Source organism: Phascolarctos cinereus, unplaced genomic scaffold (genome assembly GCF_003287225.1).
Source record: "Phascolarctos cinereus isolate Bilbo 61053 unplaced genomic scaffold, phaCin_HiC Scaffold_4;HRSCAF=312, whole genome shotgun sequence".
Lineage (NCBI taxonomy): Eukaryota > Metazoa > Chordata > Mammalia > Diprotodontia > Phascolarctidae > Phascolarctos > Phascolarctos cinereus.
In genome coordinates, this window is record NW_027555847.1 from 394130452 (window position 1) to 394157395 (window position 26944).

At 39.2% G+C, this 26944-nt stretch overlaps 1 protein-coding gene and 1 pseudogene across 1 annotated transcript in view; one reads left to right on the plus strand and one right to left on the minus strand.

The window, feature by feature from the left end:
- Positions 1–26944, minus strand: part of TPPP (tubulin polymerization promoting protein) — a 140739-nt gene that overhangs the window by 26017 nt on the left and 87778 nt on the right. The gene's annotated exons all lie outside the window — the stretch shown is intronic.
- Positions 13079–14744, plus strand: LOC110207912 (60 kDa heat shock protein, mitochondrial pseudogene; annotated as a pseudogene).

Below are 26944 nucleotides of genomic sequence, written 5' to 3' on the forward strand. Positions count from 1 at the left end.
TAAGTGGACTGCTTTCAAAGCTGTGAAAGTGACAAATTAGGCAAAACCTACAATGCAAAGAATATTTGTTGAAAGTAAATGCCTCTCACAGTGACAGAAAAGGAAATCCTCACCTGTCTCTGAAAAATGTTTCATTTGGTTTTGTAAGGTATCCAACACCATTACCAGCAAATACTTCCAGACACGTATGCACATGCACACACCTCCACATATGGCAGGTTTAAGTGAGATTTTACTAGGAAGCAAAGGATAATCCCATCATATGTGTAATCACTGCAATTTCAGATTCTGAAAGTCATAGTTCTAAGGTAAACAGATGCTGACCAAAGAGAATATTTCTGATGCTCAACTGTTTGCTTAAGGACACTCCTGCTTCTCATTCCTAGGCCTTGACAATCACATAGCCCACCCTTGCCCTAAACAGATGTAGGAGAAAATTTTAATGTCGTATTTGGAACCTAAACGCCCTAAAGAAAGAAGGGCTAAAGCTTTCATAAACTAAGAGCCAGAGCTGAGGGATCACAGGCCAGCTACATTCCCAAGGTCAATTCAGTTCATCCTGAAACTTGTAGATTTAGGTCAGATCAGGACGGGGCCTTCTCGGTCCTCAGGGGATCTGCTCACGTGGGGAGTTGCCCCAAGAGGTCTAAACATGCCCCAGACAATACCCAATCCCAAGGGGGTGGTAAACTGGGTCACTTTAGCACCTACCTCCTACCCACTTGGGGTAAGAGAAACAGGATAAGATACAACAATGAAAGATATATAATGAGAAGGAAGTAACAGTTGAGACTCTGCAGAGCCCCTGTTGACCAAAGAGGCTTCTGTGTGGCAGCTTGGGTGCAACCAGTGGGTACACAATGAATCCTACCTAACTTTGAGTCTTTGTTGGTCACCAGGACAGAGCTCTATCTTATGTCAAATGACTCTTGACTCTCCTTTTCCTACGTCACTATTTGCATAGGCTCTCCATTCACTTTTTACAAAATTTACACGGCATTTAGGGTATACCCCCTACCTCACATGCTTGCCACCTGTGTGAGCCTGAGTAAGCCACTTAATCTCTGCCGGTTTCCACACCTGCAAAATGGCGATAATAAGAATACTTACCTCCCAAGGTTGTTGTGAGGATAATATGTGTGAAACTCTGTACCAACCTTAAGGTGCTATATAAATGCTAGCTATTATTATTGTAATTATTAAAGTCTGTGGTTGTGAGACCCCAGGGTGTATGCAAAACTGACCCCTGGGATATCTCAAAAGAATCAACTGAAGCATTCTCTGGTTCACTGCAGCCTGTTCCACACCCGGCCTTTGGTCTCACAGCTTTGCAGTGAAGACATAGCTGATCCTCCCCATTGGGAGTCTGTGGTGATCATAACAACAAGACTTAGGATATCTATACACACAAGCATGGATACAAAGGCACCCATCAAATGCCTTTTTCTCCCAGAACCCCCAGGTCTCTCTCCTGGCTGCCACTGGCCTGGGCAGCAGAGAAGGGCTGCATCTTAAGGACCGCTTCTGCTTACTTAGAGAATCATCAAATTTCACAGACCATCTGGTCTAACCCATTAATCTCCTTAGCTAGAGGTAGCCTGTCCAGATGCTAAATGCTCTGCGTGGTATACAGCCGCAGCACAGGGGTAGGAGGGGCAGACAGTGAGAACTTGGCCACTCTCCATTGCCCAAAATAGGCAGGTGGGATATTTACCAATCTTTTCCAGGATTAAGTGGTCACACAGATTGAGCTCTTGGTCTCTGGTATGATCTAGGTCACTCAAGTGATCAGGGATATTCTCTTTCTTTTTTTTTCTTCCCCCAACTAGGCAATGAGGTTAAGTGACTTGCCCAGGGTCACACAGCTAGTAAGTGTCATGTGTCTGAGGCTGGATTTGAACTCAGGTCCTCCTGAATTCAGGGCCAGTGCTCTATCCACTGCATCACCTAGCTGCCCCCTACACTTATTTTTATTTAAAATTTTGAGTTCTAAATTTTCTCCTCCCCCTCACCCATCCCTAAGATGGTAAGCAATTTGATATAGGTTATATATGTGCAATCATGTAAAACATATATCCATATTGGTCATATTGTGAAAGAAGAAATAGAACAAAAGGAAAAAATACACAAAAAATAGAAAGTGAAAATAGTATGCTTCGATCTGTATTCAGACTCCATCAGTTCTTTGTCTGGATGTGGATAGCATTTTCCATCATGATGTTTTTGGACTTGTCTTGAATACATTGTATTGCTGAGAAGAGCTAAGTCAATCATAGTTGATCATCGCACAGCATGGCTGATAACTGTGTACCATGTTCTTCTAGTTTTGCTTACGTCACTTTGCGTTAGTTCATGTAAGTCTTTCCATGTTTTTCAGAAATCCACCTGTCCATCATTTCTTATTCTACAATTGTATTCCATTACATTCACAACTTGTTCAGCCATTCTGCAATTAATGGGCATCACCTCAATTTCCAATTCTTTGAGGCAAGTACTTTGTAAAGCTTTAAGCGCTATAAGAAATATTAGTAATTATTCCATTTCTAACAGTCTGTGTGATATAATTATTGTAGCTACTTGATTATAATGTCCTTGAGGAGAGAGATTTTGTCTTATTTGTCTTTGTATCTCTCCTAGTTCCTGGCATAGGGCATTCAGGGAGGTGCTAAAAATATGTTTGTTGAATGAGTAAATGACTGCTGAATTTAAATAAAAACAAAAGACCACAAAGCTATTGCCAAACCTTTGTTAAACAGCAATGTGTACATACTCATCCACCCTAGACACCCCTGCTGCTACCCAATAACAAATGTTTACCTGCCACAAAAAGAGGAAACCTGATTTGAAACCTTTGTGTATCTCCCCATATTCTAGCCGCAAGTTTCTCCATAATTATAATTATTGTTGTTGGTTGTTGGAACCTCCAAGCTTTGGTACTTTTGAAACCTGAGTATGTACCCAGGGATTCAGCTTAAAAACCACATTTCACAGGAGGCCTCTTCCATTGCTCCAATTCCAGCAATGTGCTGATCTTGAAAGTAGTTCCTATCTATAAGAACCAACTGCTGCATCCTACGTCTGGAATCAGGCTTTGGAGTAGTGGTCACATAGGTTACTTACCCTGGGTTCCATATTGTACCTGACACCATAAATAGGAAACTTCTGAGAATGCAAGTGCCCTGTCCTTCCTCATTTGATTATCCCCTTCCTTTAGGACACTCTCTACTCCCTTGGTTTTCCCAAGACTGCTTTCTCCTGGCTCTTCTCCTGCTCATCAGACCACTCCCTCTCAGTCTAATATGCTACATCATTATCCATTTTCTGCTCTTTTCACATCAATGTACCCAGTGCTGTATCCTGGGTCTTCTCTCTCAATGACTTTATTTGCTCCCAAGGTTTCAATGATCATCTTTGTGCAGGTGACTTTCTGGTCTATAAATCCTCATTTTTCACCTGAATTTGAGTTTTGCTATCAGTTTTCTACAGGATATATCCAACTGCATGCCCTATGGGCATCTCATATCCAAACAGAACCCATTATTCCCCATTCCTATCTCCTTTCCCACCAAATCCTCCCCTTCTCCTAACTTCCCTACTTCTGTTGAGGGTGACATCATCCTGGGGCCAGCTCAAACCCTAGAAGCTGATTGTTAAAATTTCAGTATGAGCAATTACACTTTGGAAATTAACAAACTAATCAGGGCTTAGTTGATTGTTTTGTTCATCATTTAAACTCAAGAAATGATGGAGAAAACATTAATAATGCAGATTAAACTTTAAAGTATGTACATCTACTTTCTTTTTTCTCCAGTTAAACATTTATCAGTATACTTCCTCCTAGTCTTATGACTTTCCCTAACCCCCTTAGTCAATCAGTTGCCAAGCATTGTAAGTTCCATCTTCACACTGTATCTCACATCTGGCCCCTTGTCTGTACTCAAGCAGCCAGCAGCTTGGTTCAGACCCTCCTCACCTGTCACCCAACTGTCTGACTTTTGAAACACTCTGTATTGTGCGTCATTCCCCTCACTCACTCAGCATTTTGCCAGCATTACTACAACATTCCATCTTTCCCTGGGCCTTTGCACAGTCTGGCTTTACTTCATAACTGGAATGCTTTTCCTTCTCACTTCTACCACTTAGAGTTCCCTAGCCACCTCCTAGTATTAACTGAAATGCCATCCATACCCTACAGGAGGGGGTCTTGCCTGATTCCTTCTAGTTACTACCACTTACTCCTATCCCAAAATTAATTTGTGTTTTTGATGTATTTTGTGTTTACTTATTGGTATATGTGTGTGTATGTATATGGATACACGCACACTACACATATATGTGTATATATACATATATATACCACATATAATATATACACACAAATGTATATGTGTGTATATATTGATATATTACATACACACACACACACATATATATATACATATATACATATATATGTATATATATTATATAAATATATAAAATTTCTCTCCAATAGATATACTGTGAGATCCTTGAGGGCAGATACCATTTATACTTTTGTTTTTGTGTACCTAGCATATAACATAGTTTCTGGAACATAGTAATTATAATAATTAGTAATAGCTAACACTAAAGGTTGGCAAACCACTTTATATACATAATCTCATTTCATCCTTATGACAATCCTGGGAACTGGAGTCTGTTATCCTCATCTTATAGATAAGGGAGCTGAGAATGAAAGAGGTTAAGTGACTTGCTCAGGATCACACAGCTAATAAATATCTGAGGGCAGATCTGATCTCAGGTCTTCTTGATCCCAACTCCCAGCGCTCTTCCACAGGGACAGCTACCTGCCTCTCAAACAGTAGGTGCTACATCCATGCTTATTGAATTGAATTGAACTTTAGACAACCTGTTAAGCAATGGGGAAGGGTCAGGCACTGAGGATACAGCCATATACTTTGTAACTACTTAGCACATATTAGCTGAATGACTTACAAAATGAATAGCACCACTGAGTTTTATTAAAAGTGACATTTCCCCTGTGGTGTCAAAAGCCCTTAGTGGTGTCAGTATGTCAGTCAAGCCCACAGGCATGGTCACTTTGGTCTTTCATCTGCCCAGCCCTGCCCTTTCACCCCTACTCCAGACTACCTATTTCTTTCACCTAATGCTTGCTTCTTATAAAGGGCTATGATCTTTAGAGTTCAGTATTGTGAGCTTATTCCTGGCAAAGACCTGCACACTACTGAGGTGTCCTTTTTATTTTTTATTTTTTCGAGGAGGGGAGAGACTTATTTGGCTAGCAGAATAATATGGCAGAAAGACTTCTGCATGTAGATTCATAGGTTCTGGACTTCTTCCAGCCTTCCTCGGCCACTGCCTCACTGTGGGATCATGGGCAAATCATTTAAACCTCTGTGGATTTCTGTTTTCTCTTCATAAAATGAAGAGGGTGAACCTAATGACTTCTAGGTATCCTTCTACACCTATGATTCCTCTAGGCTTAGGAATAGTTAAAAACTCTCTCGGTCCTTTATTGTCTAATATGAGGGACTATTTGGTAAAAATGCCAAATTTCCTTGTAATACGTATTTATTCACGCACCCTGAATGCTTCAGAAGGTAAACGTATCGTAAAATATAGCACTCACATTGATTCATCTTCACACGCATCTAGATTTGTGAAAAGAGAATTCCACGTTCTCCTGTGACTGCCTTTATAAGAACAAGATAATTTCTAATATCATTTTTTCCTACAATATTGATTCACATTTTTTTACTTCGTTTTAGCCTCAAATTTACTTTTGTATTTTTCAGGCTTCAGTTTTAGAGGACATCATCAAGAAAACTCTTTTCACAACATGATTTCCTTTCTCCTTTTTCCTTCTCTAAAACATCATCAATATCAACAAAAGATACTTCTTTAATAGCATGTGCTATATTCTTACCAGCTTTAAATTAATTAAAGAAACAGCTAGCTACTGCTTATCAAGTCAGAGTTGGGGTAGGGATTGAGAGGGCTGGTAGAAATTAGTCAGCAAAGGAAAATTAGTCAGTAGTTACTCTTCAGTTCCTGTCAGTTGTCTCTTGTTTCCTTACTTCTGTATCTCTCCTTGCCTTCCTTGGGTTGGGTAATTCAGATTTGTTAGCTTCCAATGCATGTCCTACATCAGTGGGGTCCAACTGAAAGAGAAACAGATCCCTGCAGCTGCATATTCACTTTCCCAATTTTGGTTTCAGCCACACAAGTACCAGCTGGCAGGGGGCAGGGGGAGGCTACAAGAAGGTAGTAAACCAAGGAGGTGGCACTTGCCTAGGGTCCTTCCTTCCTTCTTCTGTACCAAAGATCCTGAAACTTTGAAACTTGAAAGGAAACTTTAAGCAATATCTTTCAAATGCTTTGCAAATGTGCCCGCTCCCTTAATTTCTCACAATCATACAAATCCTGGAACCTCAATTAAGGGAGGATTTTGCTATAAGTGATACTAGCTTGGCAAGCATGTTAAATTTAGTCTTTGTTGATTTTGCCACTAGTTCCTATATAATAGTAATTAGTCTTTAGTAAATTAAGATGATTGATTCAAAAATCTCTTATGGTTAACCATGGTTTATGACCAGAAGTCAATTATTTGAATACTTTGGGGCAAAAATGGAGGAAATTTTGTGTGTTAGAAGTTCTGGGGATTTGGGGCAAAGGGAGGCATATTTATGGAACCACCATCTGATCACTGAATGATAAACAAACCAAATTCACAGAGTTGGCACTATTCATTATGATGTACCAAGGACATATTATTCCAAGGTATTTTTTTTTTTGCAGCTGGCATTGGTTTTATAATAGAAAACATAAGACAAAGAAAGACACTTAAGCATTATAAAACAATAAGGCAATTATCATCAATACTCAGTGCACCAGCAGCCTCACTCTGGGAGCCACCAGGCATAGACAGGGGCCTGGGAAATGAAACATGGATTTTACTTGGAGAGATATATGCCCTTGTTTATTGTGGATGGGCACACACACATAATGCTGTAATTATAAGTATATGTTCCCTGTATCTATACGGGCATGAATGAACATATTCATTATAAGTAACTTCTTTTAATAATTTATAGAAAAAATGCCCCCGAATCAGAACCACTTGAAACTTACGAAATCTGTATAATAAAATTTCTTTTCTTTTTCTTTTTCTTTCTTTTTCTTTCTTTCTTTCTTTCTTTCTTTCTTTCTTTCTTTCTTTCTTTCTTTCTTTCTTTCTTTCTTTTTCTTCCTTCCTTCCTTCTTCTTCCTTCCCTTCCTTTCTTCCTTCCCTCCTTCTTTCCTTCCTTCCTTCCTTCCTTCCTTCCTTCCTTCCTTCCTTCCTTCCTTCCTTCCTTCCTTCCTTCCTTCCTTCCTTCCTTCCTTCCTTTCCTTCCTTCCTTCCTTCCTTCCTTCCTTCCTTCCTTCCTTCCTTCCTTCCTTCCTTCCTTCCTTCCTTCCTTCCTTCGTTCTTTCTGTTTCTGTCTCTCTCTGTCTCTCTGTCTCTGTCTCTGTCTCTGTCTCTCTCTCTGTCTCTCTCTCTCTCTCTCTCTCTCTCTCTCTCTCTCTCTCTCTCTCTCTCTCTCTCTGTGTTGGGTAGGGGTAGAGAGGGGATATTCAGAGTGAACTTCAAATGGTAAATTTTGGATAAGGAAGATGAAAAAAAAACATCTTCTATCCAAAGGAGAAAAAAAGTTCACAAATAACTTTTAAAAAAATCTCTCAACTTCCCAATTCGGTCCAACAAACATTTATCACTCACTTTTTATGAGCAAGGCATTGTACTGGAGTTAAGGATACAAAAATGAAAAAAAAAAAAGGTCTTGCCCTCTAGGAACTTATGCACTCATACTGCCTGGCATATAGTAAGTGCATAATAAAGGTTTATTAACTGCCTGTCATAATCTTAAGATTCATAGGAAATAGCTTAGAGGCAAATGCTGGTTTAAGTGGTAAGTTATGCTTAAAAATCTATAGTGGCTCTGACATGTAAGAGCTGGGCTCCTCAGCCTGGTATTGAATTAAATTCAAAACAAAATATTAAACACCTGTTATGTGCAAGGCATTGTATTTAAAGTATGCCATTAACTACTATTCCTTTTTTAAAACTCTCTACTACATCTTTCTACTCACCCTACCTGTGGTCCCTACCCAGTGGTGTGCTATGCATTTATAATCTGTGTCCTTTTCTTTACCTAGAATGCTCTTTTTGATTTTATGAACCTGTCTCTTTCCTCTCTGTTCATCTTCACCTTTCAAAGTTGGCTCACCACTCACCCACGTGTCCAGAAAGCTTTGCTCATCACTGTCATCACAGACTCATTTCTTCACATACTATTTTGCAGTGGGTAACTCCATGCTTAGTTAAGTGTTCCATTCACATATAAGATTCTTGAGGGAAACAACTGTTCCATTCATGTCATCTCCAGTTCTAGCACAGTGCCTGGCACATTGTAGGCACTTATATTCAACTGAATTTTCCCCAAGTTGTTGCATGTGTATGTTTTGTCTCCAAAACTCGTGAGAAGGGATCATACTTTCTGTTTCCTTAGTAGGTCCTTAAAGTTCTTTGTACAATGTTGTTCCATTAATGTTTGCTTAACCAACTCTCTAGATGTTTACAAGTTTGTAGACCAAAAGATATACATGTACTTAAAAATGAGAGGAGAAATAAGGAAAGGGGTGAGATAAAGATAAGGATTATAGAATCATTGACTTAAGGCTATGAGAGACCTTAGAGGTCATCTAGTTCAACCGACTCATTTTACAAATGAGGATATTAAAGCCCAGAGAATTTGAATGATATTCCCAAGGTCACTTGGCTTGCGAATGTCAGAACCAGGTTTTGAACTGAGATCTTCTGACTCTAAACTGGTTCTCTTTCACTTGTTGTTCAGTCATGTCTGACTCTTTATGACCCCATTTGGTGTTTTCTTGGCAAAGATATTGTAGTAGTTTGCCATTTCCTTCTCCAGCTCATTTTACAGATGAGGAAACTTAGGCAAATAGGGTTAAGTGACTTGCCCAGCATCACATAGCTAGTGAGTGTCTAAAGTTGGATTTGAACTCACTGTACTCCATGCCATCTGGTTTTGTGTGTGTGTGTGTGTGTGTACCTGCTTTCCTTAATGTAACCAATCGTGTTGCCTTCATCCCCATGATGCTGCTAATCCTATAAACAATGGTATGATTTCCTTACCTATTCTGATCTGTTCTTTGTTCTACCCTTATAAAAAAAGGAGTTCCATCTTCAATTCTTTGTCTTTGGCTAAACTGAGGCAAGACATTGACCCATTCAATTGGCAGGTAGTGCTCCTGTTAATGAAATGTTACCTCACTAAGAGAAAATATACCTCAATCACCTTTGTTGAATTTTACCCATGACACATTGCCGAAGTTCTTGAATAAATGGTCTACACATTGCATGTGGCCCATAACACTCTTCAGAGTGCTACCCAAACTAGATTAAAATATAATTGCAAAATAATTAACAAAAATACAATAAAACATAGTTAATATTATGTTTTAAAGCTAAATATACAACTTTGAGGATCTTTATGGATGGCTTATGTGGCTCCATTTCTATTTGAGTTTGACACCATTGTTTTACACCATTCTGATTAAAAGAAATAATGACTTTAAAATGCTAAGCATGGTTCTTGGCACATAGTAGACATTTAATAAATGCTTTTCCCTTCTTTTTTCCTTCCTTCTGACCTTCCTCCAAAACTTCAGTGAAATATAATGGAAGGCATTGGAATTGGAAGATTGGGGTTCTAATTCCAGATTGTCTACTGGTTACTTGTGAGGTCTTAGCTAGGAAGCCCTAACTTACTTGGACTTCAGTTGCCTCATTAATAATAAAATGAAGAACTTGGTTTATATGAACTAGAGTAGGTCTTATGCTCTTTGCTTTCCCTTTTCTTCTTTAGAGGGCTCTTCTATTGCTATAGTTTTAATTGTCCATAGTGAAAAGAAGGTAAGGGGCTGGAGCTCAAAACAAAACAGAAGATTGGGATTTTTGAATCAATGGTTCACTTGACTACGAAATCTAAACTCTGCAAACTTTCAGGATTGCACCATATCCTCCCTCCCCGCCCCCTAATCTAACCACAGCTTACTGATCCAGATTTACTTAACATAGCTTACTCATGTCCATCTCTATACCTTTTCAGATACTGTTCAACTGCTTCTGCCCCACATTCAATGAGGCCAAGAGCTGGAAAAATATTCAGATTTTAATGTGAGTAATGTTCTATGTGAGAAGTTTGATTTAATTCATTGGTTGGGGTTTTGGACATTGAGCATACCTAAGGGAGTGGCTATGATGAATCTGTGCATCAGGGCCAGCAAAAATGGCATCCTTAATAGGTGAGCCATCTCGACTTAACAAACACCTCTTCCTTAGTTTCTTTTTAAATTATTAGAGATTATGTCAGGGACCAGTGAGCCAGTAGAGGAGGTTTGGAAGGAGAGAGGGCAAGGATAAAAGTCATGAGATGTGTGTCTTTCCTGGCGTCACTGAAAGTACACAATGTAAGCAGCTAACTAGTCTTGAAAGGGATTGTTAACATGCTGAGAAAGAATCAGGATTTAAAAAGATCTTTAAAAGATTGCTCCAAATCATTAATAAGAGAAATGTAATTCTGAATTTTCACCACATGCCTAGTAAATTGCCAAAGATGACAAAAGATGGAATTAGTCATTCTTGGAGAGGTTACAGTAAGAAAAGCATAATAATACATGGAACTGTAAATTGGTCCACCCATTCTGGAAAGCAATTTAGAATTATGCTCTAAATAAAATGTTTATACCCTTTAACCCAGAGATCCCCTCGCTGGGATACATCCCAAGGAGGTCAGAGACATTAAAGTCCCATTTATACTAAAACATTCACAGCAACGCTTTTTGTGGTAGCAAAGAACTAGAAACAAATTATAAGCCCATTAATTGAAAAATGACTAAACAAATTGTGGTATCTGAATGTAATGGAAGATTGCTGCACTATAAGAAACAATGAATATAAAAAACTCAGAGAAGCCTAGGAAAACTTTATGAACTGATATAGAGTACAGTATAAAAAACCACAAAAACCAACATGTGCAATGATTACGATGGGAAGAACAACAACAACAAAAAGAAACAGAACACTGTGTAATTATAATGACCAAGAAGCACGGCCCTGGAGAAGACTTAGGAAAATGAACTTCTTTGCCTTCTTTGTACAGGTGGGGGAGTGTGATTGTTGAATATTTCATATATGGCAAACTTTGTTGATATTCTGGCTGGTTTTGTTCAACTACTTTGTTTCTTCTTTCTTTTGTTTATTCATTTGTTTGTTTTAAGGGGGTGTTTAACTGGGTGGGAGAGGAAGGAGGGTTTTTGGAATGATGGTGATATAAAAGCAAAAGATACATACGTACATTTGAAAGATCTTGACAGGCTGGACCATTAATTAATCTAATTAAATGACATTGAATAAGGATACTTTAAAGGCTTTTTCATTTCAAAAGTCAATTTCATAAGTACAAGATAGTAAAGTTATGCCTACATAGCAGGTTATCTGAAAAAAGATGTCATGGTATTAGTGGGCTACAACCTCGATATGAGGCAACAGTGTGATATGGATGCCAAGAAAGCTAATGCAATCTTAGGTTACAGTGAGAGAGGCAGAAAATCCAAGATCATAGAGACCACTCCACTCTACTCTGGTCAGACCACACCTACAATACTTTCTTCAGTTCTGGGAACCGCATTTTAGAAGGGAGGTTGATAAGCTGGACAGCGTCCAGGGGAGGGCAACCAGGGTGGAGATAGGGGAAAGATCCCCAGCTTGTGCCATACAAGAATCATTGGACAAAGGGAGGGTATTTAGCCTAAAGAAGACACAGGGAGGATGTAACAGTTTGCAAACATTAAATGGATCATATGTGGAAGAAGGATTTTGGCACCAAAGGACAGAACAAATAGTAATGTGCAGAAACTGTGAAGACACAAATTTAGGTTCAATATAAAGCGAAGTGTTTTAATCATTACAGTAATCAAAAAAATGGCATGACCTCCTCAGGAGTTAGTGGGCTCTCCCTTACTTCTTCAGGGAAAAGACTGGATGATCCCTTGTAGGGTGTGGTCTAAAGGGACTCTTCTTCCAATAAAGATTGGTCCCTTAAAACTCTTAAGATTCTGTGACATTCTGCCTGATTAGTATTTCCTATTCCATATAATTAGACTGTTGAACTGATTTAATGTCTAATTTTCTTGTAAATTATAGAACACATTCTTTTTGTATTAATGCTAGGGGCTGAGAATAGAACTAACATTTGTTTAATCAGGATTTTGCTGTATGTGCTCATTAAGCTGTGACTCAGGAACAATTAATCAGCTGCATCATAATGGGCTTCTATTACTTATGTAGAAATACAATATGCCATTTTTAAACAGTCATTTCTACTTTTATTAATAGCAAGTTAGGGAATTATAATAATCTTACATTCAGTATAATTGCATTGCGAATATGACATGTATAACACAGTCTCTCCTTCAGATTTTTTGGGAAAAGTTGTGGTCATCTGGATAAATAAAAATCCAAAGAACTAGCACTCTAAGACAGGAAGACTCTCAAATTCTGGTTCTGCTTCTCACTATCTGTATGACCTTGGGTAAATCTCTTTCTTTCTTGGAGTCTCAGTTTCCTCATTTGTAAAATGGGTGGTGTTAGGGATTAGACCTGGTGAATTTTAAGGTCCATTTCAACTCTAGATTTATCCTCCTGTGATTTGGATTCATTGACATATTTCTATGCAACCTCTACCTTTGAAGGTCCTTTCTTCTTTTTATTCAAGAGGATGTGAACTTAATCCTCATGGCAAAAATCTGTGAAACACCTCCCCCCCCCCCCCCCCCCGACCCCTGCCCATTGCCAAATGTGAGATCAAAAAGCCCAGCTTAATGCTGCTTCAGCCCACCGGAGGGCCTACAACTGGCTGCAAGAAATGACAGCAGCAGCCACCATGGAGGTACCCTCACCATGGGGGCACAACCTCAGCCTTAGAGGAATAGAGCAAGGGTGGGATCAGAAATGTTCCAGTTGTCCACAGTCCTTCATCAGATAAAACCAACGTCTAGGTCACTGGTCCCCTCACTTGACGTATTCTTACGGTAAAGATGTCAAATTTGGAGCAGGTGCCTGAGCCTTAATGTTTCAAGGTGTAGATCTTTTAGCTGATGCTGTTGCTGTTACTCTGGGGCAAAAGGGGAGAACTGTAATCACTGAACAGAATGGGGAAGTCCCAAGGTAACAAAAGACAGTGTGACTGTTACAAAAGCAAGTGGCTTGAAGGACAAATATAAAAACATTGGTGCTAGGCTAGTTCAAGATGTTGCCAGTAACAGAAACGAAGAGTCTGGGAACTACCATTGTCAAGGTCCTGGCAAGGTCCATTGTGATGGAAGACTTTGAGGAGATTATCGAAGGGGCAAATTCAGTGGAGCTCAGGAGAGATATGATGTTGACTGTTGATGCCATCATTACTGAGCTTAAGAAGCAGTCTAAACCTGTCACAATCCCTGAAGAAACTGCTTAGGTGCTGCAATTTCTACAAATGGAGACCAAGAAATTGGCAATATAATGTCTGATGAAATAGAAAAAGTTGGAGAAAAGGTTGTCATTAAAGTAAAGGATGTGAAAACACTGAATGATGAATTCTAAATTATTGAAGGCCTGAAGTTTGACAGAAGCTATATCTTTCTGTATTTTATTAATAACAGCTAAAGGTGAGAAATGTGAATTTCAGGATGCTGATGTTCTCTTAAATGAAAAGATCTCTGGTGTCTAATCTTTTGTACGTGCACTTGAAACTGCAAATGCTCTCTGTAAGCCTTCAGTCACAATTGCTGAAGATGAACATTAAGTATATTGGTTCTGGAACAGGTTAAAACTTGGGCTGAGGGTTGTTGCAGCAAAACCTCCAGGTTTGGGTGACAACAGGAAGAACCTGCTTAAGGATATGGTTATTGCTACTGGTATGGTGTTTGGAGAGGAGGTATTGGCTCTAAATCTTGAATATATTCAAGCTCGTGGCTTTGGAAAAGTTGGGGAGGTTATTGGAACAAAAGATGATGCCATACTTTTGAAAGGAAAAGGTGAAAAATCCCAAGTTGAAAAGTGTATTTGAAGAAATCATTGCACAGTTAGAGATTACTGTTAGTGACTATGAAAACAAAAAGTTAAATGAATGTTTGGCCAAACTTTCTCACAGAGTAGCTATAATAAAGGTTAGCGGAACAAGTGATATAGAAGTGAATGAAAAGAAAGACTGAATTACTGATACACTAGATGTTACACATGCTGCCACTAAAGAAGGCATGGTTCTGGGAGGTGGCTGTGCACTCCTCGATGCATTTTGGCCTTAGAATTGTTAACTCTAGCTAATGAAGATAAAAAAAAAATGGAATAGATATAAGTAAGAAGACACTGAGGATCCCTGTGGTGACCATTGATAACTGAGAAAATTCTACAAAGCTCCTCAGAGATCAGTTACAATGCCATGCTTGGAGATTTTGTGAATATGGTTGAAAAAGGAATAATTGACTCAACTAAGGTTGTAGGAACTACTTTGTTGGATTCTGTTGGTGGAGCTTCTCTGTTAACTACAACAGAAGTTGCTGTTACTGAAATTCCTAAAGAAGAGAAAGAACCTGGCATGGGAGTGATGGATGGAGGTATGGGATGCTGCATGTTCTAATTTCCTAAAATAATGCTCTATCATTATGAACTGTGATGCCGGCAATACTCAAGGAGGTGTTCTTTACTAATTTAAGAAAAGTCAGTTGTAGAGAAGACTGAAGTAAAGGCTGATGTTTAAGAAAATCACTATAACCATCATTTACTAGTTTCAGTTAACAAAAATATATAAAGGTTGTCATCCATACCTACAGATAATTTATTTTGCATTTTATAAAGACATTTGTACATTCCTAACACTGGGTGCAAGATCTATGTACCAATGTTCTGCCATCAACTTAAACCAGCTCAGGCATTTTTACTATTATTCTGTTAAATCAGAATGTTAGCATTTGTTACCACTGGAAGGAAAGTTCAGATGCAGCCTATCTGTGCAAAGACTAATTAAAATTGTATACCAAGCAGAGAAATATCCAATTACGTGATGACCTTTGTATAATAAAATTGTTTAAAGTTTAAAATAGACCAGCTTAAAATTAGAAGTTCCTATCATAGAATCATTGCAAATCCATTCTATTGATAATGATGTCAGATGCTGCCTTTGAGGATAAGTACTGTGGCTTTGCCTCTAAACTCTATAGCTCATCCCTTATTTTCACTCATCTTCATCACCCTCGCATACTATTTTCTCCTCTGTAAAATGGGAGCAATACTAACACTTGCATTACCAACCTTACTATGATCATAGATCCAGAGTTGGAAAAGATCTCAGGGGTCATCTAGTCCTATCTCCTCCTCCTATTTTACAGGTGAGGAAACTGAGGCAGAGAGAGGTTAAGTGATTTGCCTGAGATCACACAAGTAGTAAATGGCAGAGCCAGAATTTGAACCCAGGTCCCATGAGGTCAAGATCAGCCATCTTTCTACTGCATCAATGTACTTTAAAGGCTTGTTGTAAGGAAGGTAGTCTGTAAACTTTAAAGTGATTGTGAATTATTATTATTAGCAGTAGTAGTAAACAGGTTACCTTAGTTTGGTAAAACGCGGTGCTAATGAAACAAAGGTTATGTCCACCAACAACTGATTACCCATAGGTTTCCTACCTAACTCTGGAGCTGCTATGCAGAAAAATAACCAGTGGCCACACCCATCTGGCCCTGATACCCTGCAACTGACATTGACAAAGTCATTGTCCTCTTGGACCTTATGCTCCAAAATTGCTATTTCAGTTTGAGTCTGGACCTTGAGCCAAAATTTTGGAAAGGAGTCCTTTACCCTTTGTTAATGTTAAAATAAACACATCTCTAAGCAGAGAGGAAGACTTTCTCCTCTTTCCCCTAACCTCCGCAGGCGGAGGCTGGCTGAGGAGTGTCCATAAAGGCAGATAATTCAGCAGTCCCATCTCTGGAAGTTCAGGTCAACAAGAAGCCACTTGCTACAATGACTTTGGGACTGCTGACCTGAACATCCCATCACTCCAGAACCAGCATGAGTTCTGATACAAACATCAGCCCTTTCTTAACTTCTCCCATTTTCAAGGATTCTTCCACCCCATCACTGATCCAGTGCAAGAGATCTAAATTCCCTTCCTAGAAAGGGTTATTAGAAGCCCAGCAGTCGAGAAGTATTTCATGGAAAGGACAAAAATGAGTGTATTACAGGGGAAAATCCAAACAAATGACTTCCTCATAAACACAGCAATAACATCAGATGTTGGAAATATATATTAGAATGTCATTGCTCATAAAACAAACACAGTCTCCAGTTAGCCCTCAACACTCCCTCTGCACACTCAAGAGTGTTGACTTTGAGGACTTTTCTTACAACCTGGCCAGCAATGATATGATAATGGTCTGTTACCCAAACTAGATACCAAGGGCATTGCTCACGAATCTTTAGTGGCTCCCTAGTGCCTCCGGAGCAAAGTTAAAACACTTTAAGCTGGTATTCAAGGCCCTCTCCAGGCTGGTAATACCCTAACTCTCCATCATTACATCCTATCATTATTTCTTCCTTCTACTTTGTCTATGCTCTTACTAAACAGGACTACTGTCTACCTTGCAAATGTCCTTTCAGTTTTCCTGCTTTCTGGTAATCCATTGGCTTTATAATTTAGTATTAGGTCTGTCAGATGTTACTGGAGAAGCCTGAGTCAGGTTCCTTGCTTTTGGAAATTTTGTGAAGTTATTAACCTGTGATCTGACACTGACATATGAATTCTTGGGAAGGAAGTTTATCCAGATTCACGAACAGGGAAAGGGTTATGTTCTGATTTCCCAGTTGTGTGTGTTCTATGTAGGGTAGAATAAAGTCAAGTTTTCTACAAAACATGTTTTTGTGTGTGGGTATGTGTGTGCTCTACCTGTTTTAGATGGCATTGTCTAATAACTAGCCAGTGAACCTATTTCACTGATATGAACCACAAGAGACTTGTCATCTTTGGGTTATTTCTATTTACTATTTGCTAGTCACTATGTCAAGAGCCGGGGATATAAATATAAGCAAATAAACCTGAAGAAGCTTACATTCTAATGCAGAAAGAAAATACATGAAGAGGTGGTAGACAGAGATGGAGGAGAACTGGGGGGAGGGGAGGAAGATACTGGCCTGAGGATGTGGTGAGGAGATATCTGGGAGGTGGCTGTAGAAACGACCCAGAATATGGTCCAAGTTTCCAGTATTTTGGTAAAGTCTCAGTTGTGTCAAACACTAAAAATCTTCCCCTCAAATCTAAACTACATCTCTCCATGCTCTCTGTTTACTCCCCTAAGAAGAAAGGTCTGCTCACTGATTCTGTGCAATACCACTGAGTGAAGTCCTGCATGATGGGAAGGAATAGCACATTGACAACTATGTGGACTTCAGGGACAAGAAGAGTATTCACAGCCTTTTTTGCTCAAAGTATTCAAACTATGTTCAAGCATAGGAACTTGCAAATACCTGTATTTGTTGACTGAACAAATCTTATTACATGCACAAAATACCTGGGATCTCACTGACAATTCCATCTTGGAACATATGCATGTGCGCTCTCTCTCTCTCTCTCTCTCTCGCTCTCTCTCTCTCTCTCTCTCTCTCTCTCTCTCTCTCTCTCTCTCTCTCTCTCCCCCTTCTCCCCCTCTCTGTCTGTCCTCTGTCTCTCTCCCTCCCTCTCTGTCTGTTCTCTCTCACCCCCCCATTCTCTCTCTGCCTTCCCTTTTATATACATACATACATTAATCAGTTGATAGAGCTAGTTATAGATATAGATTTCAATTTATCTCTATATATACATTGTATATATATGTGCATGTGTATATGTGTGTATATACATACATACATACATACATGCATATGTATATCACAAAAACCTATCTATAAACTCTATCAGTTGATGGCTGACTCCATGGAATAAAGTTTTTTTAAAAAGCCAAAAAGCAACAACAATCCTAAATGCTTGATCTACTAAATAGCCTTAAAGTGATAAGACTGCCAGAGACATCAGCACACACATCTCTTTGTATGAAAATCCTAAAGGATGAGCTCATGGTTCCCTTTCCTCTAGTGTCTTATGGATAAAACAAAGCAGCAGAGACTTCTGCGGATTCGCATGTCCTTACTGTCTCCCAGCCTGGAATACTTCACCCACATCCAGCCTTTGATTCTTGTTCCTTCTGACTCACTGACAAGAAATGGCATTTGCAGGAAGCCAATGAGAAGCTGAACGGTGGGTTCAGCCATTCTTTCCACGACTGTAGGCAGCACATATACAGAACAGAACCTGATGCTGCTGCCGCTGTGACTGGGCTGAAGAATCCTCATCCAGCACCAGCTGACTAGGCTGTCCCTGGGAAATGTGGAGGAATGGGGCTGGCAGGGGCTGGGGCAGGCTGAAACTTTCTTCCTAGAAGGCGCTGGAACAGGATGAATCACCAAGGTGCCGAACCCAAAAATCTACTTTAAAAAGCATTTTGACTCATTTTTAGAACATAAAAATATTTGTTTCATGGACTCCTATTGATATACTGCTGAAAGTATGCTTAAACAGGGCAACTAGACCATCTCCCTGGAGTCAGAAGGACCTGAATTCACATGTACTAGCTATGTGGCCCTGGGCAAGTCACTTAACCTTGACTGCCCCCCAAAAATATGCTGAATACAAACACAAACATCAACATCTTTGTTCAACTTGGTACTCTAATGGACTGGCTAAGGAACTAAATAGAGAGATAAGGAAATAGCCACCTAAGAGTGTGTGAGCCCACAGCTAAGTGGTGCAGTGGAAGCAGGTGGGGCGCATCAGGATGGCTTTGCACTTGAAGGAATGAGTGGAAGTTGGGGCAGATGGTAGTGCAGCAAATAGAGCACTAGGCCTGGAGTTAGGAAGACCTGAGTTCAAATCCTCCCTCAAATACTTCCTAATTTAGCATGTCCCTGAGTAAGTCACTTAACTTTTATCTGCTTCAGTTTCCTCAGCTATAAATTGGGGTTAATAATAGCTCCTGCCTAACAGGGTTATTTTGAGGATCAGATGAGATAATATTCGTAAAGTTCATAGCACAGGACCTGGCATGCAGTGGGTACTTAATAAATGCTTATTCTCTCACATCTTCCCTCCCAGCTGCTGGCTGATCCATTGCTGTTCTGGCCCAGAGGAGACGGGAGAATGGCTTGGAATCAAGGAAGAAAATCTGGATTAAGGTCCTATCTCAGAGACCTAATAGCTACATACCCTGGGAAATCACTTAGATTCTCTGACTCTGCTTCATTGTCTGTAGAATAGGGATCATAATACCTGATGCATCTAACCCCTGGATTGTTGCGAGGGCCCACAAGAGATAACTTGTGTAATGGTAGCTCTTTGTGATGGCAAAGAATTGGAAATTGAGGGGATGCCCATCAACTGGGGATTGGCTGAACAAGCTGTGGTATGTGAATGAGATGGCATACTATTGTGCTATAAGAAATGATGAACAGGTGGACTTCAGAAAAACCTAGAAAGACTTGTAGGGACTGATGCTGAGTGAAGTAAGCAGAACCAGGAGAACATTGTACATAGTAACAGCAACATTGTGTGACGATCAACTTTAATAGACTTAGCTCTTCTCAGAAATACAATGATCTAAGACAGTTCCAAAAGACTTATGATGGAAAATGCTATCCACTTCCAGAGAAGGAACTGTGGAGTCTGAATGCAGATCAAAGCATGCTATTTTCATTTTTTTTTTCTTTCTCATGGTTTTCCCCTTTTGTTCTGATTCTTTTTTCACAACATGACTAATGTGGAAATATGTTCAATACGATTGTACATGTATAACCTATATTAGACTGCATGCCATCTTGGGGAGGGAGGTGAAGAGGGAGGGAGAAAAAAAATTTGGAATTCAAAATCTCATAAAAGTGAATGTTGAAAACTATCTGTATATGTAATTGGAAAAAATAAAATACTATTAAGGAAAAAAAAGATAACTTTACCAACTTTAGAGTGCTATATAAATGTCAGTGGTTGCTCTGAGATTCAAACTCTATAATGCAAAGACAGCAAGGGGGTCAGACTTATCTGACTTTCAAATTAAATGGTCCTCTCATTTTGTCTTGAGGTTTCTTTCACATGGAAATAGAATAGAACATAGTTTTATTCTCAAAGATTAAAAAGAAAAGAGTCTGAAACCCTGACCTCCTGCCTTCTCAAGTGTCTGTTCTCCACAGTATAAACTAAGGAAGTGGGAATAAGTAGCTCACTGCACAGTAGAGTTAAATCCTTGTGTGGCTAGAAAGTGCAATAAGAAAGAGTAGTATAGCAGAATATGGGCTTATCTTGGAATCAGAAGGTCTGGGTTCTTATCTCACCTCTGACACTAACTAGCAATGTGACCTTGGACAAATCACTTATCCTCCTGAGCCTCAGTTTCCTCATCTGTGAGATGCGATAGAATGATTACACCAGGGCTGTTCTGATGAAAGAATTTAATAAACCATAACCTACTATCTAAATGTGAGTTGTGTTTGTACATACTTTGTCTTTGTCCAGCCTTCTGACTTTATTTCCCAGTGAGGATACTCTTTCTGCCAATCCAGGTCAACAACTAGTCTGCAACTGATAGCCTTAGAGGCTTGCCTTGGCACTAAGGGGTCACATAGCTGGTATGTCAGAGATGGGACTGGAACCAGATTTTCTTGACTCTAAGGCTGGACCTCTATCCATTATGCCCTTCTGCTTCTGAGTTTATTATAATGATGGCATCAAAATCATTGGTTCTTGCCAGTTCCCTGGTTTGCCCATGAAAGTGGTTTTGATCAATAGGGGCAGTAGAAAGAATAAGATAAGGCCATTCCCCGTACCAGAAAAACCACTGAAGAGCTCCTGGATGATGGGGCTAACAAGTGTCCTCTTTGCATACATAAAGGAATAGCACATTGCCTTAAAAAAAAAAACATGGCAGGAAGACCTCTTTTTCTGCTTCTTTGTATCTCTTCCCCCAACCTCTAGCAAAAGGTCTTTCTTATGCCTAGAAGGCACTTAATAGTTTAATGAATAAAAGAATGAATGAATAATTGTTTTCTCTGAGATAATAGCTTTATAAAACTTCTTTTCCTTATATCATCAAAGGTTTCAGCTCTGCATTTGAAAGATCATGGGAAAACAAACATAGCATGGTCTTACATAGATGTATATGAATGTATATGTGTATATAGGTGTATGATTACAGATACCTCTATGTATGTATTGTATGTCTATATGTATGCATATATGTTTGTGTGTATGTGTATTTATGTGTATGTATATGTATGTGTGTGTATCTGTGCTTAATTGTAGCCTTCTTGGAGGGAGGGGAGGTAAGAAGGGAGGAAAAAAGAACAAAGTAAAAAGTGCACAGCAGAGAACAAAATAAAACCTACAAGGAAGCAAAGAAAAGATGGACGGCTCTGAACACAATAGTAGTGTTTATTATATAGGCTTTCCTGAAATAGAAACTTATTGCTTTATATTTTGAATATGTTCTATTGTTCTTATGTTCTGTTGTGCACATGGCCATCTTTTTTTCTTTTCTTGTTTTGTATTTAAGTTTAAAATATGTTTCTTTTTATTTTCTTATTCTGTATATAAGTTCTAGTATTTGAATTTAAAATAAATTAATTTTTGAAAAAGATCATGGGCACATAGGATGTGGAGAGTTGAAAGGAACCCTGGAGTTAATTTAGTCCAACCCCATCATTTTACAGATGAGGAAACTAAGGCACACAAAGGGGGTGTGGCTTGTCCAAGGAGTACACGCAACAGCAGAGCTGGGATTCACACTCAGCTCCTGTGACCCCCTAGTCATTGTCCATGACATAGAGATGCAGGAGCAGGGCTTTGACTTCGACAGAATCAAGCTGGACTGTGGCCACAGCAGATTGAATATTCTTTCATTTTAAGGAAAAGCATAAATAAAGTTGGTTTCTAGAAGAAAAAACCAAATGCTGACTGGCTTAGCCACCTAGAGTGAGGATATCTTTCTTTTAGAAGCTGTATCCTTTGGTTCACAGAAGGAAACAAACATGGCTGAACTAAACTCCCAGAGTTAAAAGACAGTTAAGAGACACTACTTCAGAGAAAATGGAAAGAGTTCATTTGAATTTTTATTTATTTAACCTATTCGTACTATAAAAGCCCTGCAGCTGTTTGTCAGTGAATGCCTGCCAAAAGGTACTTGCTAACCTCATCACAGTTCAGGGTCAAGACATTTTTAGACAGGCCTGCCAGCTGGACAAAAGTTTGGGTTTGAAACCTGCTTGAAACAACATTTTTAAATGGCCTATTCTATCACCTTACTTAAACCTGTATTAGTAAGCTTAATGAGTCATCAGGGAAAGAATTTTGATAATAAGCCTGAATTTTAATTCTTTTTCTACTACCTAGTAAATTTCTGAAAATTAACTTTCTTTTGGAAAAGGCCATTGTTTTCTATCCAAGAAGGGATCTATAGAGTTCCTTGTCATCTTTCTGGAGTCTGATTTGAGCTGGGGTTAGATGTATGCAGGTTCAGGTTAGGTAGGGGGCCCAGCTTTGCATGAGTGTAAGGGAAGAGTGGGAAATAAAATAGTAAAGGTAGTTTGGGGTCAGCCTGTAAAGGGCCTTTAATGACAAGTATAGAAACTTTATCTTGAAGGCAATAGGGAGCCACAGAAGGTATTTGTGTTGAATATATGTTCAACACCAACAATGATGAAGGAAAACCATCCCTGGGCAACTTGGCTTCTAAATGGACCATGCCAATTTTAGGAAGATAATTCTGAAGTGGGGGATAAAAGTAAGAATAGATAGGAAAGAGCTAGATCCAGAAACACAAACCATTTGGGAGGCTTTGCAATAATCAAGGCATGATGGAGGATGTGATGGAGTGTGGTGCCCAAAAGACTAGAAAGGAAGGGGTAGATGTGGAGAAAATAAGGAAAAACCAACACGATTTGGTGACTGATTGGATATGGTTACCAGTCACATTTGGGAGTCATCTCTATAGAGGTGATGGCTAAGGAGTAGATAAGTTTTCTGAGAGAGAATGTGTTGAAAGAGAAAAACACGAGGCTAAAGAATGAACCTCATAAAACATCCAAAATGAGAAAGAGTGGAGAGACAGAACAAGCAGTGAAGAAAAAGAATGTAGCAACTTTAAAGGTGGAGAAGGGACACATGGTATCACAGAAAGCCCAGGAGAAGAGAGTTTCAAAGTGAAGGGGGGAGGGTCAGTGGTGTTAATTGATTCTTAAATGTCAAGGGAAATGAAGAATAAGAAAAGCCTTTGAATCTGGTGATTTGGAGATCAATGACAGCCTCAGAGCAAGTAGTTTCAGTGAGGCCAAGTCAAATTACATGGGGTTGAGAAATAATAAGATTTGAGGGAATGGGTATAGACTAATCACTTGAAGTATCTGGTAATGAAAGCGAGGATAGAAATGAGGACATAAGGGTCAAGCTTTTGTTTGTAATAATAATAATAATAATAATGATAACAAGTAGCATTTATATTATACTTTGAGGTTTATATTATCAAGCTACTTCTGTTTATTTTTGTTTGCTTACTTGTTTTAAAGATAAGAGCACTGCGCACATATAAACAAAGGGAAGGAACCATTCTGTAGAAAGGGTGACAGCTGAAGAATGAGGTGCACAGGCAAGATTGTTGGGGTGTGGAAAGGTAGACAAAGTCTGGAATTGTCAGTGGCCAGGGAGCAGTGCTAGGAAATCAATAAGAAATTAATAAAAGCAATACTGGGCATCCATGAGAATCTACTTGAAGTGAGATGATAGATTTGCACTAGGCCAGGTTGGTGATGACATTCCCATGACATTCTTGGACATGCTCCAGCATACATGAGGAGAGGAAAAGGATGGGTGATCCAAGGTGGGTATGGAGAGCATATAAAAAGGTTAAGAGGAAGAGGAAAAGGAAGAGGAGAAAAAGGAGGAGGAGAAGCAAGAAATGTGGGATATTTATGAAGATAGCATATAAAGTGGCTCCTCATGGGAGGCCAAGCTAGGCAGGGAATCAGGTGAGGCCAGGCAGGGGATCAGGTGATAATAGAAGGTCAATGGCCTGAATGATGTAGTAGAAAGTGACTGGAAATGCCACTGAGACTGCAGAGATAGTTCAGTAGTTATAGGGATAAGAATAAGTTGTCAATTAAGGATGCTGTGGTAATGATGGGGAGGGAGGAATTAAGTTCTAGATCTTGGTGGGTTCAGCAAGGATGAAGTCCAGGCTGTGGCCTTACTGATGGTTAGGAATAATGAAGTAAGACAAAAGAAGGAAACATTCATTTATTAAATACCTACTATGTGCCAGGCATACTGTGCTAAGGGCTAAGAACAGATCCCAGGTGATCATTAGCACGAAGTCCCATCTGTTCTCAGTACAGTGACTTCATCACAGACATTAAAAGCCAATAATCTTCCAAGTGGAAACACTTTACAGAACGAAAAAGTGAAAAAGTGCCGTGTGTTTTCTAAATACTGAAAAGATAGTTTGAAAAACATGCAAATGATTTGATACAGTATAAGTTCTGACGTCAGTGCTGATTTCATTTTTGTCTTTGGATTTCTAGGGCTTGCTATAGTAGGTCCTTAATAAATACTTTCGGATTGATTGATCACTTTATTCAAATACTTTTACTATACTAAAAGGTCAACCTCTGCATCTTATGGAGGGAAAAGCACCATCCGAGGAATTAGGGTTCTCCTTTATTGTGCCTGTGTGTTAGTCATTTTACCTCTGAGCCTCAGTTTCCTCCTCTGGTAAAATGGAGAGCAGCATATTTACATTACCTATCTAACAAGACTATTGTGAGGAAAATGAGGACTATTGTGAGGAAATAAGCCTTAAAGTCCTATATAAATATGATTTGTTGTTATTATGACTTATATATGTGAAAAATGCTTTAGAAACCCTGAAGTGCTATACAAATGCAAGCCACAATGACATGAAAAAGGAAAGGGGCTTTAGTTCGTGCATCTTTTATCCAGTAGAAATTTTTTTCTACTGGAGGTCTTTGTAGCCATAAAACCAGTGGTTATGGGCTTTGGGCCAGGATATGGACATACCTGAATTTTATGGACTGAGATGTTATCATGGCACTTGTCAAAATGTGATTCCACTGGGATGAGGTTGTTAACTGTGTGGAGAATAATGACCAGGAGCTCCAGGAGGCCAAGGGCTTTTTGTTCATCTAGTGGGCACTTTCTGTCTCTATAACACAGTGATTATGAGGCACAGAATGGGTGCTCCATCTACCTTTATGGTTGAATGAATGAATAAATGAGTGAGTGAAGGAATGCCTAGCAAGTGATCAGCTCACCTTTGTCTCTCAGTCCACACCAAATCTCTGCTTCACTAACCCTAACCCAAGGCTTCATGGGCATAGACAAAGATCCCCAAACTGGGCCCATTTAACACTTGTGTTTCCCCCCAGACCCCTTCTACTTGCCAACACCACTTTAACTGAACAGCAATTTTGTATTACAACCCAAACACACTTGCAGGTTGACAAACAGAATTGAACTGGTTGACAGCAAAGTCTCAGGGACGAGTTTGTCAAAACTGTTAAACCAGTTATCACTTGACCAAAACATCATTCATTCTTCCTAATCTTTGTGTCTGCCTCTTGAGCAGTTGGCCATATCCACATCTATCTGTTGAACACAGAAGACATCTGAGATGTGGCAAACTGGTCAAAAGGCAGATATTGAGAGGTGTCTATGTTCTTGGGAACTATGATCAATGATTCTAGAAAGAATGTATATATTGGGAGTGAGATCTAAGGGGTCAAGAAAAGTACAGTCAATATCAGTGAAGGGGAGAGAAAACAGGGGTTATGACAAGATTTGGCCAGTCATACAGGATGAGAGACCACAGAACTATACACAGGGATTTTGTAACGATTAGACCATCCAAACGGTAATGGCACACAAAAAAGCATGTGCGCTCATTCGTAAAAAGGGAGGAAGTCCACTTGCTACTTCAATCAGCCTCACTAGCGGAACTCAGACCCTACTTGAAAGTTTCCCTTGTTTCAAGTTACTTTATGAGATGTCAAGAGAGATACTAGATAACAGTCTAGATTGTGTGGTATGTTGTTGGCCCTACTGTCTAGAGTGGCAACAGATACCTTGCATTCCCACTGCTTCCTGGGACTTTATTTTGTTAAATCAATGAAGTGCAGGGAAAGGAAGGGTTCAGTGTTCCAGCTTCCTTGATTACTGGCAGTTCTTCCAGCCAATGTCCGGGAATATAAGAATGTTAGATGCATCCTCCTCCTCTCTTTTTCCTCTTAGGTAGCAAGTGGTGTGAACATGCAGTTTCCACAACTGCTTCAGGAAAGCTAGAAAAACTAATAATAATAATAATAAATATTTACTGTCATCCTTAAATCAAAACTGAAGAGGAAAAACACTTTTAAGGTAATTAACACCTTTGTAATAGTAGTCTATATACTTTTGGAATTGTACAATGGACCCTAAAAGGTTTGGGAAGTATCCTAACAAAAGTATTGCTATTGCTAATTATTATTTATAATAATTGTTCATTATTAACAAAACACAGGGCCCATTGCCTCAAGGCATTTGAAGAAAGATGAATACTTCTTTGCCAAAAAGGAGGAAGAAGATTGATAGAAGTTCTTAGAACATATAATTGAAAAACCCATAGAAATACTTTTGGAACAAGCAGATATCATGTCACTGAAAAACAGTCAAGTCTGATAACAGATACATGCAATTGGATTTATTGAATGTGAAAAAAGAAT